Source organism: Drosophila yakuba, chromosome X (assembly GCF_016746365.2).
Source record: "Drosophila yakuba strain Tai18E2 chromosome X, Prin_Dyak_Tai18E2_2.1, whole genome shotgun sequence".
Classification (NCBI taxonomy): Eukaryota; Metazoa; Arthropoda; class Insecta; order Diptera; family Drosophilidae; genus Drosophila; species Drosophila yakuba.
The window spans coordinates 4,027,181-4,039,012 of NC_052526.2; the positions used below are offsets into that span (position 1 = coordinate 4,027,181).

Genomic DNA, 11,832 nt, shown 5'->3' on the forward strand with positions numbered 1-11,832 from the left:
GTTGTATTTATAAAGTTGTATTTATAAATACACGCTGCGCGCTGCCGCCGTCGGCGTCGCTGTTCGCGCATGCAGCGCAGTCGACGCAAGAAATGAGAGAAAAACCATTCTCTCATTTTGTCTCATTTCAAATTTTACGCTCTGAAACGAAAAAAGAGAGCGGAGGCAGCGCAGCTTGCCTTTTCATTTTCTTTCCTTCTCCTTCTTCGTTTAAAATTTGCTTCTTCTTCTTTTTTTGGGCGCAAATAGGATTACACATTGTGTGTGTGTGTGTGCGTGTGCCTGTGTGTGTGGAAGAGCGAGAGGGCCGTACTCATCTTATTGGAATTGGAAGTACAGTGGACACTTGGCAACTGGAAAGGGATGCATGATCCTAGATAACCGCAGGAGTATTATTTGTGTAGCTCTTCTTACCATATTTTTTGTAATACTTCAGTCACTATAAGCTTTAAACTCTATTAAGTTACTAGAACTATGTATATATTATATTTGCAAAATATAAAAAAAAAAATATAGTAACCGCTTTAAAGATAAATGAAGTTCTAGAAAGTGAATCCGTAAACTAGTTAAAAGTGAAACAAAATTAACGGATTAAAGGTACAAAGCAGTATTACCAACTTGTCTGTGCTACGAGTGCACACTGTATGTAGCACCCACATACACATATGCATTTTCCTGGATGCATTTTGGATTTTCGGGCAAATCCCGTTGCCATTGGCCACGCTGGCCATGTTTGTTGCCCTTTCTGTCGCACTTGCACATCATCTAGCGATGCACATCCAGATCTTCGTGTGCATATGTATGTGTGTATGTATGTAAATACATTTGTTTGTTATGTGCTCATCCATAGCTGTGAGCATCCCCAACCATATCCGTATCCATTAACCCCCGTGCGGACACTTCCTGGCCAGTTCCTCAACCTTAACCTCTAGGCTGTGTCCAGAGCGGAAGTCGGAGACGATCGAGTCTCTTTTTGGTCCCTTTTCACCTTTTCAGGGTGCGTCATCAGCAATCACTCAGCATGGAAATTAACATCATTGTACCGCAAGAAATACCATGTAGCTTGCCTCTGACTCTGGTTTATATTATTCACCAATTTACTTGCGGTATAACATTATTATTATGGTGTTTTCTTTATTACTCATGCTTGTTCAGTGAAGTTTCTGGCTACTGTCAAATTTGTCTCCGATTTTTCTTCGAGTGTTCTGCAAGAACTTTGTCGTTACAGTTGACCGCCCCATAAGACTTCAATGTTGCCAAGTAGACGAGAGGTCAATTTTAAAGAGTGCGTCAGCTGCCGAAAGAATGTAAATTAGGTGACTAGCAACCCATTTTCCAAGAGCATCTCTTCCAAAAATCGATGCATTCGATCGATTCTCCCTCCACTCGAAGAAAAAGTAATGCAAAACAATTGTAACAACAGAGGCGCAACAATGAAAATAAAAATAAATGAGCACAATAATACAATGCAAGCGCACAAGCAAAAAAAGGCGGCGAAATTGTGCAAAAAATGCAGCAAGAGTTCAATACACTCGCCCACTCACCCACACTTCTGCACTCACACCGACACGAACACGCGCCCCTACGCACACACACACACGCACACACACCACAGCACTCGCACACTAGCACACACAGCGACACGTGCAACGCGCTGTTTGTACACAATTTAATAATATTTACGTTTTGTTTATAATGAACTTGAAAAATTCGCACAGTGGTTCAGCGATTAAAAACGAAAACTTGCGGAAAAGTGGCAAAATTATGCCGCAATTGGGTATATTCTATCGTAAAAGTTTTTACAGATACATTTTGAGAGATCCTAAGATCCTTAATAATATTAACTCCCAAGTTTGTATATATGTACATATAATATTGGAAAACATTGCTGCGTGCGTCACTGTCTTTTTGAGTTGGTTGCGCATGCGCGTGGGTGGCACAATAAATACAATAAATACAATAAACACAATAACAACAATATAATGGTAATGGCAGTGCGTGTTAAATAAACATTAAAAGCCAGCCAGATATGATATACGTACACTGCATTTTTGCCATATGCTAACAGCTGAGAAACCAAAGTGTTTCAGTTTCAATTTCAGTTTCGGTTTCAGTTTCTGTATCAATTTCCCTTTTCAATTTGCCGTTTTCAATGGAGACGGAAAGTGTTGGCGGTGCAAATGTACTACTAGTGGCGGCTAAGTAATATCAAGTCAAACGAGAAGAAGAAGAGCAGCAGTAGCAGCAGCAGCAGAAGGGGCAACATTAACATTTAATTGCCAACATTTAGTTAGCATTTAGCTTAGCATAAAACAAATAGCTAACAATGCTGCCAACTGAAAATCCCACGCGCTGCTCTTCAACATTGAAAAACTACCCCTCCCCCTCCATCGTCCTGCTCCATATAATGTTGCGCGCTTTATCACTTAGTTGTGGGTATATTTTACACAGAGAAAAACTACGACATTCAGCCAAAACAATTTTACCAAGAAAACTTAAGAGAAGGAATTGCTTTACCACTTTCTCCTATTCATCGTGACATATGTGCATATAAATATTGAAATGTTCTACCTCCTCTGCAGTTCGCAGCTGAAAATGCGCTCAGTGTACTGGCCTGCAATGCCTGAAATTCGCTTTCGTTTTGGGATTATTATTTGCAAAAGCAAAGTCAGCGCCATAATTGTTTTAATTCGCACCCGTTTGCCAGTGAGTTGTTGCTGTGCTGTGTTGTTTGTTAACGTGATTAATGGGCGTTATTGTTATTGCTGTTGTTATTGCTATTGCTGTTGTCACCAGTGACATGTCAAGGTGACTGGGCACCCGCCGCCACCCAAAAGCCACCCACAATAGCAGTCACCCACCTGATAAAGGTTATTAAAAAGGCGCGCGCCGCATTTATTTTATATTTTCTTATATTTTTACCTTTCATTTGGTTTTCCGCTTTGCCTAAACTTTGCCACCCCCGCACCCCTTACGAAAAAAAAACGAAAAAGAACAATAACTATGACCAGCCAAACAGCTTGTTTAATAACAACAATAAAAGCAACAACAAATGTACAATAATAATGCAGAACAAAGGTTTTGCGAAGTGAGCAAGTGGCTAATACCCTGGATTTTTTCTATGTGTTTTATAAAATGCTTAAACTTTGGTTGTTATTTATAAGAGTAATGCTGCAATAGAAAGAATTTGGTGTTTTTTTGTAAACATATTGTATAGATGATTAATATGCCCCGGGAAAGAACGGGGTATTCGCCACTTGTGGCCAAACAAATGGCGTTAGCTGGTAGAATGCGTCAGTTCGCAGTTTGCTTTTCGGTGAATTTTCCCGCCAACTTGTGTTTGGGGTTACGGGGTACCAGCGACTGTGTGTTTATTGCCACCAATACAAACTATAAATCCAGTTCACATACATATATGTGTGTATGTGTGTGACACAACAAGTGGGCAAAGCTGGTCGGGCCCCCACTTTTTCCACCCAATGGGCTGTTGTAAACCGATTGAATTAGGCGGAAAATGTCCAATTCATTGAATTTGGGGGAAATCCCATGCATTTGATACGGATTCGGTTCAAAATTCGCTATAACATGTGGCCCTACAATAAATGTAGAGGAAATGCCAAGTGATTTATGTATACAGACTCTTAAAGAACTAAAAACATCATGATGATATTAAGTACAAAAAAAGTAATGATGACTTTGTTTTTATCACGTTGAATAGATTCAGGTCAAGATATAATAAATATTAATTTATATTTAGTGAGATTCCCCACGCCATACCATACGTTTTCTAAGTCCTTATCATCATCGCCATTAACTTGGCTAATATTGCATTTATTGCTTAACCATTCATGGCACTGCGACACCCAAAACTCAGACATTGTCTGTACAGGAGCTAAGCTCGTTAGAAACCAATTGACTTTGCCGGATCAACGACACTCGTAGGAAGACCGGATGGTCTGCGGAACCGCGTCTGGCCATCATTTTGGTCATTGTACTGGCCTGCGCCTGCACTCATAGAGATACAGATACACTGCTTCCAGATAGTTTTTTTTTTGGGTTGGACAACTGTCGCCGATTAGCGCACGCGCCGCGTTTCTTCAAGCAGGTAGATGTTCCATATAGGTATATTTGTACCCCCAAAGAGACTGGGTTTTATGATACAGCGGCGTCGGGAATTATGACGGCGGCTATCGATGGCTGGATGTATGGATGGTTCGTTGGTTTTCGCTTGATGCAACACCGCGGTCATATCACTAAATCATGCCGTACGGAAATTGATTGCCCCGTGATGAATAACGAACAGCCAAACTAAGCCACATTCTTTCCGATTTCACGATTGTGAACGTCTTGCGGACTTCTCAGATAAGGGCTCATTAGTTGGCCAGCGACCGAGCGACCAATTGTCGTATCTGGGGTGTTTGTTTTTGGGGGTTTTCCAGCGTGAAAGACCTCGTGCCGCATTTCTTTCGTGTTAATTTCGTCAATCGTCGCTGGGCGCCAGAAGCATCTAATCACATGTAGCTCCAAACTTACACTTCTTCATTCTCGTTGGCCAGCCAGTCAGCCATCAGCCATCAGCCATCCAGTCAGCCATCCAGCTCATTGTGCATCATCACCGTGCTCAGTGGCTTTGGCTTTCGCTCGGTTCGGGTGCTGTTTCCTATCTGCACAACGAGGAACCAACCGATAGTCATGGGGGTTCTATAAATATAAATAACTGGAAATATTTGCAATTGGCCATAAGCTTCAACTAGTGTTATTCACAAAATCAGTTAAACGTATTTGGGGCTATACCCACACAGCTGGCTTAAGACATTTTTGTGCGTGTGGCCATGAATCAGTTGGGTTAAGTCAATCGCCATCGAAACCCTGAACTACTGCACCAGTACCAGCACCACAAAGTCGTCATCGGGCATTGGGCGTTCATTGAGTATCGCACCCACCCAGCCAAGCACCACCATTACAACCCCCCCCCATCGGAGCACCACCGAGATGTGCCTACTCCAGCGATAAGCAGCTGGAGCGTACATACACACACCATACACACCATATAGATCGTGTTCGAGGGCGGGGGGTGGGGGAAGAGGGGCTGGTAGATAGGAGCCGTGGAGTATTTCGCTCGAAATCGTTGTCGAACACACTCACTACCAAGTTCTGCTAACTCGATTGTGGTTTCACATTATCTGAGATCTGCGGAATTTTGTGAAAAGTATCGGTGCTGTGTGCGGGTGTGCCGGGTCCAAAAACTAAAAAGAAAACAAATCAAATAAAATAAAAAACGCTTTGTAAGATCTATCGGCACTTAGTCAGCGGACAAGCAAAGGTGTGCGGCTGAGATAAGTGGGGGAGATCCAACAAGAGGTGATCCATGCTTGGGTTTACGTCTTTACAGGTGATCATCTAAAGTTCCCCGATGGATAGACTTTCGTAAGTATTTTGCTGCATGATTCATACTTTGCGTACGCTAAAGATAAACTACTCTTGGCATTGTTTTGATGATCGTGCATAATTATTATCTCTTACAGGTCCTGTTGCTGTATAACTAGAAATAACTAGAAGCTATGAGTCTAAAGGCGTATTACTAGGTAACATCTCCTGGTACCTAATGGACTTTATGAGTCACAGTTCCATGACTTAAACTCAAACGTATTCCGCGCCAGTTTCCAGGAGCAAGCCCCACTTTTTCCGAGATTTTTGTCCTGGACTCCGGTGATACGGTTTGCTCTGGAATTCGGTTTGTTTGGCCAGCGTTTTGTGCTTTGGTGTTTTTTTTTTGTTTTTTGTGTTTCCCACAGTTTTCACAGAACGCAAAATACAAGCCTTATCAGGCAATTTATATTTATCACAACGCCAACAGAAACAGAAACGATCTCACGGATCGTCATCCTCATCGGAGTCTGGTATCAGTATCAAATGATTACCCGCATCTACACTGGGCGCAAATAATTTATTTAATTTTCATATATGTTGCTAAGTATAATTGCTGTTACGAATATTTGGTAAATAATAAATATTCTCTTTTCTTTTATTCTCAGTTTTAAATAAAAACAGTTTTTATTTTTAATTACAGACTATTTTTATAAGTTTTCCATTTATTTACTCAATTTATAAATTCTTATTTCCATTCCTTTCCAAGATGTAACTGTCTCTCTTAATTTTCCTTTCTCGCCGAGATTCCTCTCTTACGAAGAAGGGGAGAAGGATAAGCGTAATGTGAAAAAAATACAGTTGATCAAAAGCTTGAGCTGCAGGCACCACGCAGCATCCGCGAAAATTGCAATTGATTGAATTTCGGCTCAAATCGGTTACGAATAGTGTTATTATTTAGTTATTTAACGGAATTACATGTTCTACATCGGTTTTCAATTAGTTTTGTTTGGAATTTATCGTTTAAATGGTTCAATTCGGCATTTTGCAGCAACCGCCGCTGTTTACCGTTATCTCCGTTACCTTTTTCACCGTTTTCTCACTCGCGTTGCTTAAAAGTGATGCATTTCGTTAATTTATGTTTTTTTCTTGGCTAAATAGTTATAAGAATGCAATATTAATTGCTTTCAAATGCGATCCTTGAGCAGCAAAATTTATTGCGCAGTTTATTTCGTCTAAACGGTCAATTCCAACGGTTTTGTGCGCGGGTGCTCCGCTGGACAAGTGCGCGTGTATGCGTGTGTGCGTGTGCAAGAAGAGCAGGTAAATTAGGCCGCAGTGCGAGTGTATTTGTAAAAGCGTGATTGCTCTTGTTAATTTTTTGTTCTTTTTTGTTGTGAATTTTGTGGTGAAGTGAATCTAATATGAAATTGAATTTCAAAATATATTGTAAGATTTGTGTATATATTGTAATATAGTGTATTTGTAAAAGCGTGATTGCTCTTGTTAATTTTTTACTTTTTTTTGTTGTGAATTTTGTGGTGAAGTGAATCTAATATGAAGTTGAATTTCAAAATTAATTGTAATATTTGTGTGTATATCGTTGCTTCAAAATTATATGAGCGCAGGTAAGAGATTTATTGTTTTACTTTTTTAAAGAAATTATGGGCTTATTGGTATGGGCTAGCATGAACATACATATGTAAAAGCGTATTGTATACCCTCTTTTTCTGCGTGTACCTCGCGCCTCGTCGTCGCGCATTCGTATTCCTCTGCCAAAATACATTGCTCATTAGGTTTTGGGTTATTGTCACCAGCCAAGAAAGGCAAAGGCGTTGCGATGAGGTTGGAGACATCGTCTTGGCTGGTTGCTGATGTTGATATTTACTCAAGTGTAATTGCGAATTGTAAATGCGACAACACAGATGCTCTCGTAATTGGGATTGCGAATGGGAGGATGATGGGTACGGATACACATGCCACATAATGATTGCGATGATGATGGGGGAACAGCCTCAGTACTTTTCAGAGAGCATTGGTCCAAAGAAGGTAGTATAGTATGTATGTATGTACATACGTGTATTGGCAAAGTGACTGATTGCTTGACTATATCCGAATCTAAGGCGCTGCCTCGCGCTATTTGTATCTTTTATCTGTGAAAATAAACGTTGAAAGTTGTGTGGCTTTTTTCTCCTCAATTTCATTTTCGACTTTATTGTTTGAACATTGATTGTCAACTGATCGGTATGTATCTGTATCTACATCTATATCTGTATCTCGGCGACTGGAGTTTTCGGTTTCAGCCGCATCGAGCTACACTTAAGCAAATAATCGCGTTTTTTCCTCGCATGTGTCGCCGAGTACATATCTGCATCTGTATCTCTATCTCACGGATACTGTGTGTTTTCCTTGGACGCATTGGATTTCGTTTGGCTTTTGTTTCCTATTATCGATTATTGCATCTCGATGCCGTCCCGTCCCGACTCGTCTCGTCACTTTTCTTGTTTCCAGAGTTGTGTTTTCCCAGCGACAACACAGACATCTCCCGATCGCACCATCATCATCTTCATTATTGTCATCATGGTAACCGATGATCGTCATCGATGTCGACCCAACCTGCTGGAACTGAACTGAACCGAACTGAGCTCAGTTGACTGATAAGAATGTTTGCTAATAAGCTGGGTAAACAATACATTTCACCACACCACACAGCACCACACCACCCCACCCACACCCATCTTTACTCACACCCCTTCAATTCTACCCATATTTGTTGACTTTCTCATCTCTGTAGATATTTTGAGCAACATCTTATTTCACTTGGCACATGTGGCGGTGGGTAAACATTAAAGCAGATTTGAAAATACCTATTTTGATTGTTAGAATATAACACTAACGTTAAGATCGCAGAAAGGTGTTTGCCTTAAAAATTTCATAATCTGCTTTTCTTAATTCCAATTCACTTGCACTTTAAGTCTCACAAGTACTTCTGCTGACCTTTTTCCATATTAAAGCTAAGAAATAGGAGCCTATGTGCTCGTCTTTTTAGATCATAAAACTAACCCGTAAACCCTCTGCTTTGCACTGTAATATCTGGGCCAGTTATTGTGCCCCATCATCGCCCATTGGAAGCTTCAAAGGAGCCGCCTGTCCCGCTGATAACGCGGATGTAGATGCGGATGTGGATGCGTAGGTGGTGCAAAAGGTGTGTTTGAGGGCGAGGGAATGTGGGAGGTGGTTCGGTGCCTCGACTACGCAAAGTATTTGCACACCTCACACTTCCTTATCGTGGGGCCTATTTTCACAACTTTGGGCGGGTGTTGGCCACAGATGATTTGTGCTCCCCCGTTGTCCCAGAACACCCCCCTCAACTGCCACCACCCCCCGTATGTCATTAGCTCACAACTCATTAGCCGTCGTTGAGATAAAGCTATGCAGATAGGTATTCTGCACCGCAAAAAAAAAAAAAAAAAATGGGATCTATAAACGCGCGATGTAGTTTGGATATTGTTGAAACTTCACCTTTCGAATTTCGTAATGTTAATGTATCACCAAAATGGGTACTGTTCACGCGGTGATTTTATATAACTTTGCGCCACTCCAATCTTTTTTTCTCGGGCTTTTCTGGCTTTCTGGTTTTTTATCTTCAAAGTTCTTATTTTTTCTTTTGGCACTTTTGGCCTGATTTCGATTGAGAAACGCTAAATGGAAGTAATCACCAACAAAATTCTATATCAATCATCTGACCCATTGATCGGGCAAAGGAGAGGGGGTTTTGGGTTTTCAGATAGAGGCCAGCCGAAGGTGCCACAGATTTCGTCAACACAGAGTGTCCACAAAAAAGGCACCAAAATAGAACTAGCAGCTCTGCAATCGCTCGTATACATTTATATCTCCCTCCGAGGCCAAAAAAGTTTTTTGTTTTTGGTTTCGTTGGTGCCTGTGGGCGGCTGCTTGATAAGCCACGTCCATCGCAGGTGCTTTAATTGAATTTCCGTTCTGGGTATTAATGAGAAAAATCATTTTAAATTCAGCGGCGATAAGAGAGCAGAGCATACAACAAATAATATAAATAATATGGCCAAAAATGACCGCTTATCAGCGGTTTGCATACCGAACTTTGAGATGTGCAGAGATTCTATCATAGGGAATTAACTTTCGATGGGAAAACATTCTGGGATTCACCGAGTTCCCAAAACAGTTCTATTTAGGTGTCACCATAATCTCAGAAGAATTAACAGACTATTTTCTTGATGCGTAATCATAACACACAATATATAAGAGGTCTGATAATACTATTCAGACATCTGTATGGGTGTTAAGCCTAAAAGACAGCCAGGGCGTAAAAATCTTCCAGGCTTAAAAAGACATTTTTAATATTTATACAGATCTTAATCTACGATTAAACAAGAGTTAAGTACCATTAGGTCGTGAGCAATTTCGGTGCGCAAATAAAGTGTCCTCGTACCTTTTAGCAGAAGCGCGTTACGCTGTTGGCAACCAATGCAGATATTATCTAATGCCCGACAAATCCCCCAAAAAGCTTTTCGAGGGGACATATGACAAGCAGCACATCATCATTTAAAACAAAATATCTTATCAGTGAACGAGGCAGAGCGGGCAGGCATCTAAATCGGAATTGGAATCGTCATCGATTTCTTCGGATCAGAATCGAAGGTCTGTGGGAAGAATCGTGTCGTCGGGCGCGTAGTCTTCAGTCTTCCCAACATTGAATGGGCTAAGGGAGGGGCTAGGACGTACTAGGGAAGTACATTGTATCTGTCTATCTGTCATAGTATAACCCACTCTATCTTTGTTCGGTTTCAAGGGGAAGCGATTCGGAGTCTCTTGCTGTTCGCAAATAACTTTGAGGGTTTGTAACTTTCAGCGCCGATAACTTGTAATGCCATTTGCTCTATATATTTCTCTATTTCCACTTCCTCAACTCTCCCGTTGCTGTTGTCGCCCGGGCATAAACCCAAACGAGCTGTCGGCTTTCGGGCTTAGAAGTCTTAAAGTTTGCTGTTTGCGATGACAACGATGCCAAGTCACGAATGTAAACCGATCGAGGGTTATATGTTATGGAGAAATACTGGGGGAAAATTTCGGATGACGCGCCGACGCCTTTATTTCAGATATCGACAGAAGGTCGCTGGTGAATCCCGCCCAAAACGTCTATGTATATATATATATATAGTTATCATCGCTTAGTCGAATATCCATATAAACGCCAGATAGGGGATAGTCAAAAGCCATTTGGAACTCCTTACTCGGTTTTCGACAAAGACATATTGAGTAATGTCAAGATACATATTAATATTACAATAAAATTGAAATATGTTGGAATAGTAAAATGCATCAGTTAGTAAAGTGCCTTAAGAAAAAATACCTCCTAGAACATGAAGTATCGCTAAGTATACTTCATAGGTGAAGTATTTGTGGACAGAAAAACATCAATAATCAGGACAGAATCTGTGGAGTGCTAAGTAAACAGCTAAAGTGGAGTGCAAGTTGTGTATCCGGAAAAAGTATCCGTGATGGCGATTCGGCCCCAAAAACAGGGGTTTCCATTTAGGGGAAGAGGAGCTGAGATACTCTCTCCATAATCATAATGGTGGATGACAGGCTGCTCTCCATTATCCCACTCGACTCCATTCAAATATGCCTCTTTTTCTATTTGTATGTATATGTATACGTACATACATGTGTATATGTTCATAGCTGTTGCCTGCCAACCGAATCCCAAGTTCGTAAAGTGCGCGCCCCCATTTATCAAACGTTGAAAATCTGGCGTCGCCTTCGATAAGGGTAAATAAGAAAATGGCCAAACGATGTGGGTCGCCCCAGCACACACACATGTGTACACACATATAGTATTCTCTATCTGTATCTGTAGCTCTGTGGGGCGTACTCTAAGGTGTATCTGTGCGTCTGGCCCCGATGAACAATCGCTGTCATTGAGGAACCTTCGCCGTGTCTTGGTTCTGTGTTCTGGGTTCTCTGGAAGCTCAAGTGGCTCATTATAATTGAGGAAATCGTAGAGTCGGGGGAGCTTTAGACATTCTAGGGGGTGGGTGGCATTACTGGGAGGTGTTTGCCCAAAGCTGTTTAGGCGCCATGAATAATGCCGCCCGATCGTCCAGCAACCGACACACCCACCCCTGGAAAAAATAAGATCCCAAACTCGTGGGACAATCGAAAATGTACAAAGAAAAGCCCAACGAAAAATGTCAGAAGGAGAAGTTATATCAAGGTTTCGTTTTATCATTTTGCCCCTCGGTTTATGGCCGACTCATGTGATAAATATATATGGCAAAAGCGATCGAAGTTCACCCAATACGCAGTGACTAACCCGAAAATAGGGGAAACCAGAGCAGGAACGAAAAGCCACCCGGCCTGACCCTAAATCACTAAATTGGCAAGATCTTTGCACCCCATAGAGATTTTTATCAGTTTATGATTTTA

General features: G+C 41.3%; 1 long non-coding RNA gene across 1 annotated transcript; it reads left to right on the forward strand.

Moving 5' to 3' along the window:
- The first annotated feature begins 49 nt into the window (after positions 1-49).
- LOC120322366 lies at positions 50-6,028 on the forward strand. The gene is made up of 2 exons (XR_005562148.1): positions 50-5,427; positions 5,526-6,028. It is a non-coding gene; the product is annotated as an uncharacterized LOC120322366 (long non-coding RNA).
- The last annotated feature ends 5,804 nt before the right edge of the window (positions 6,029-11,832 follow it).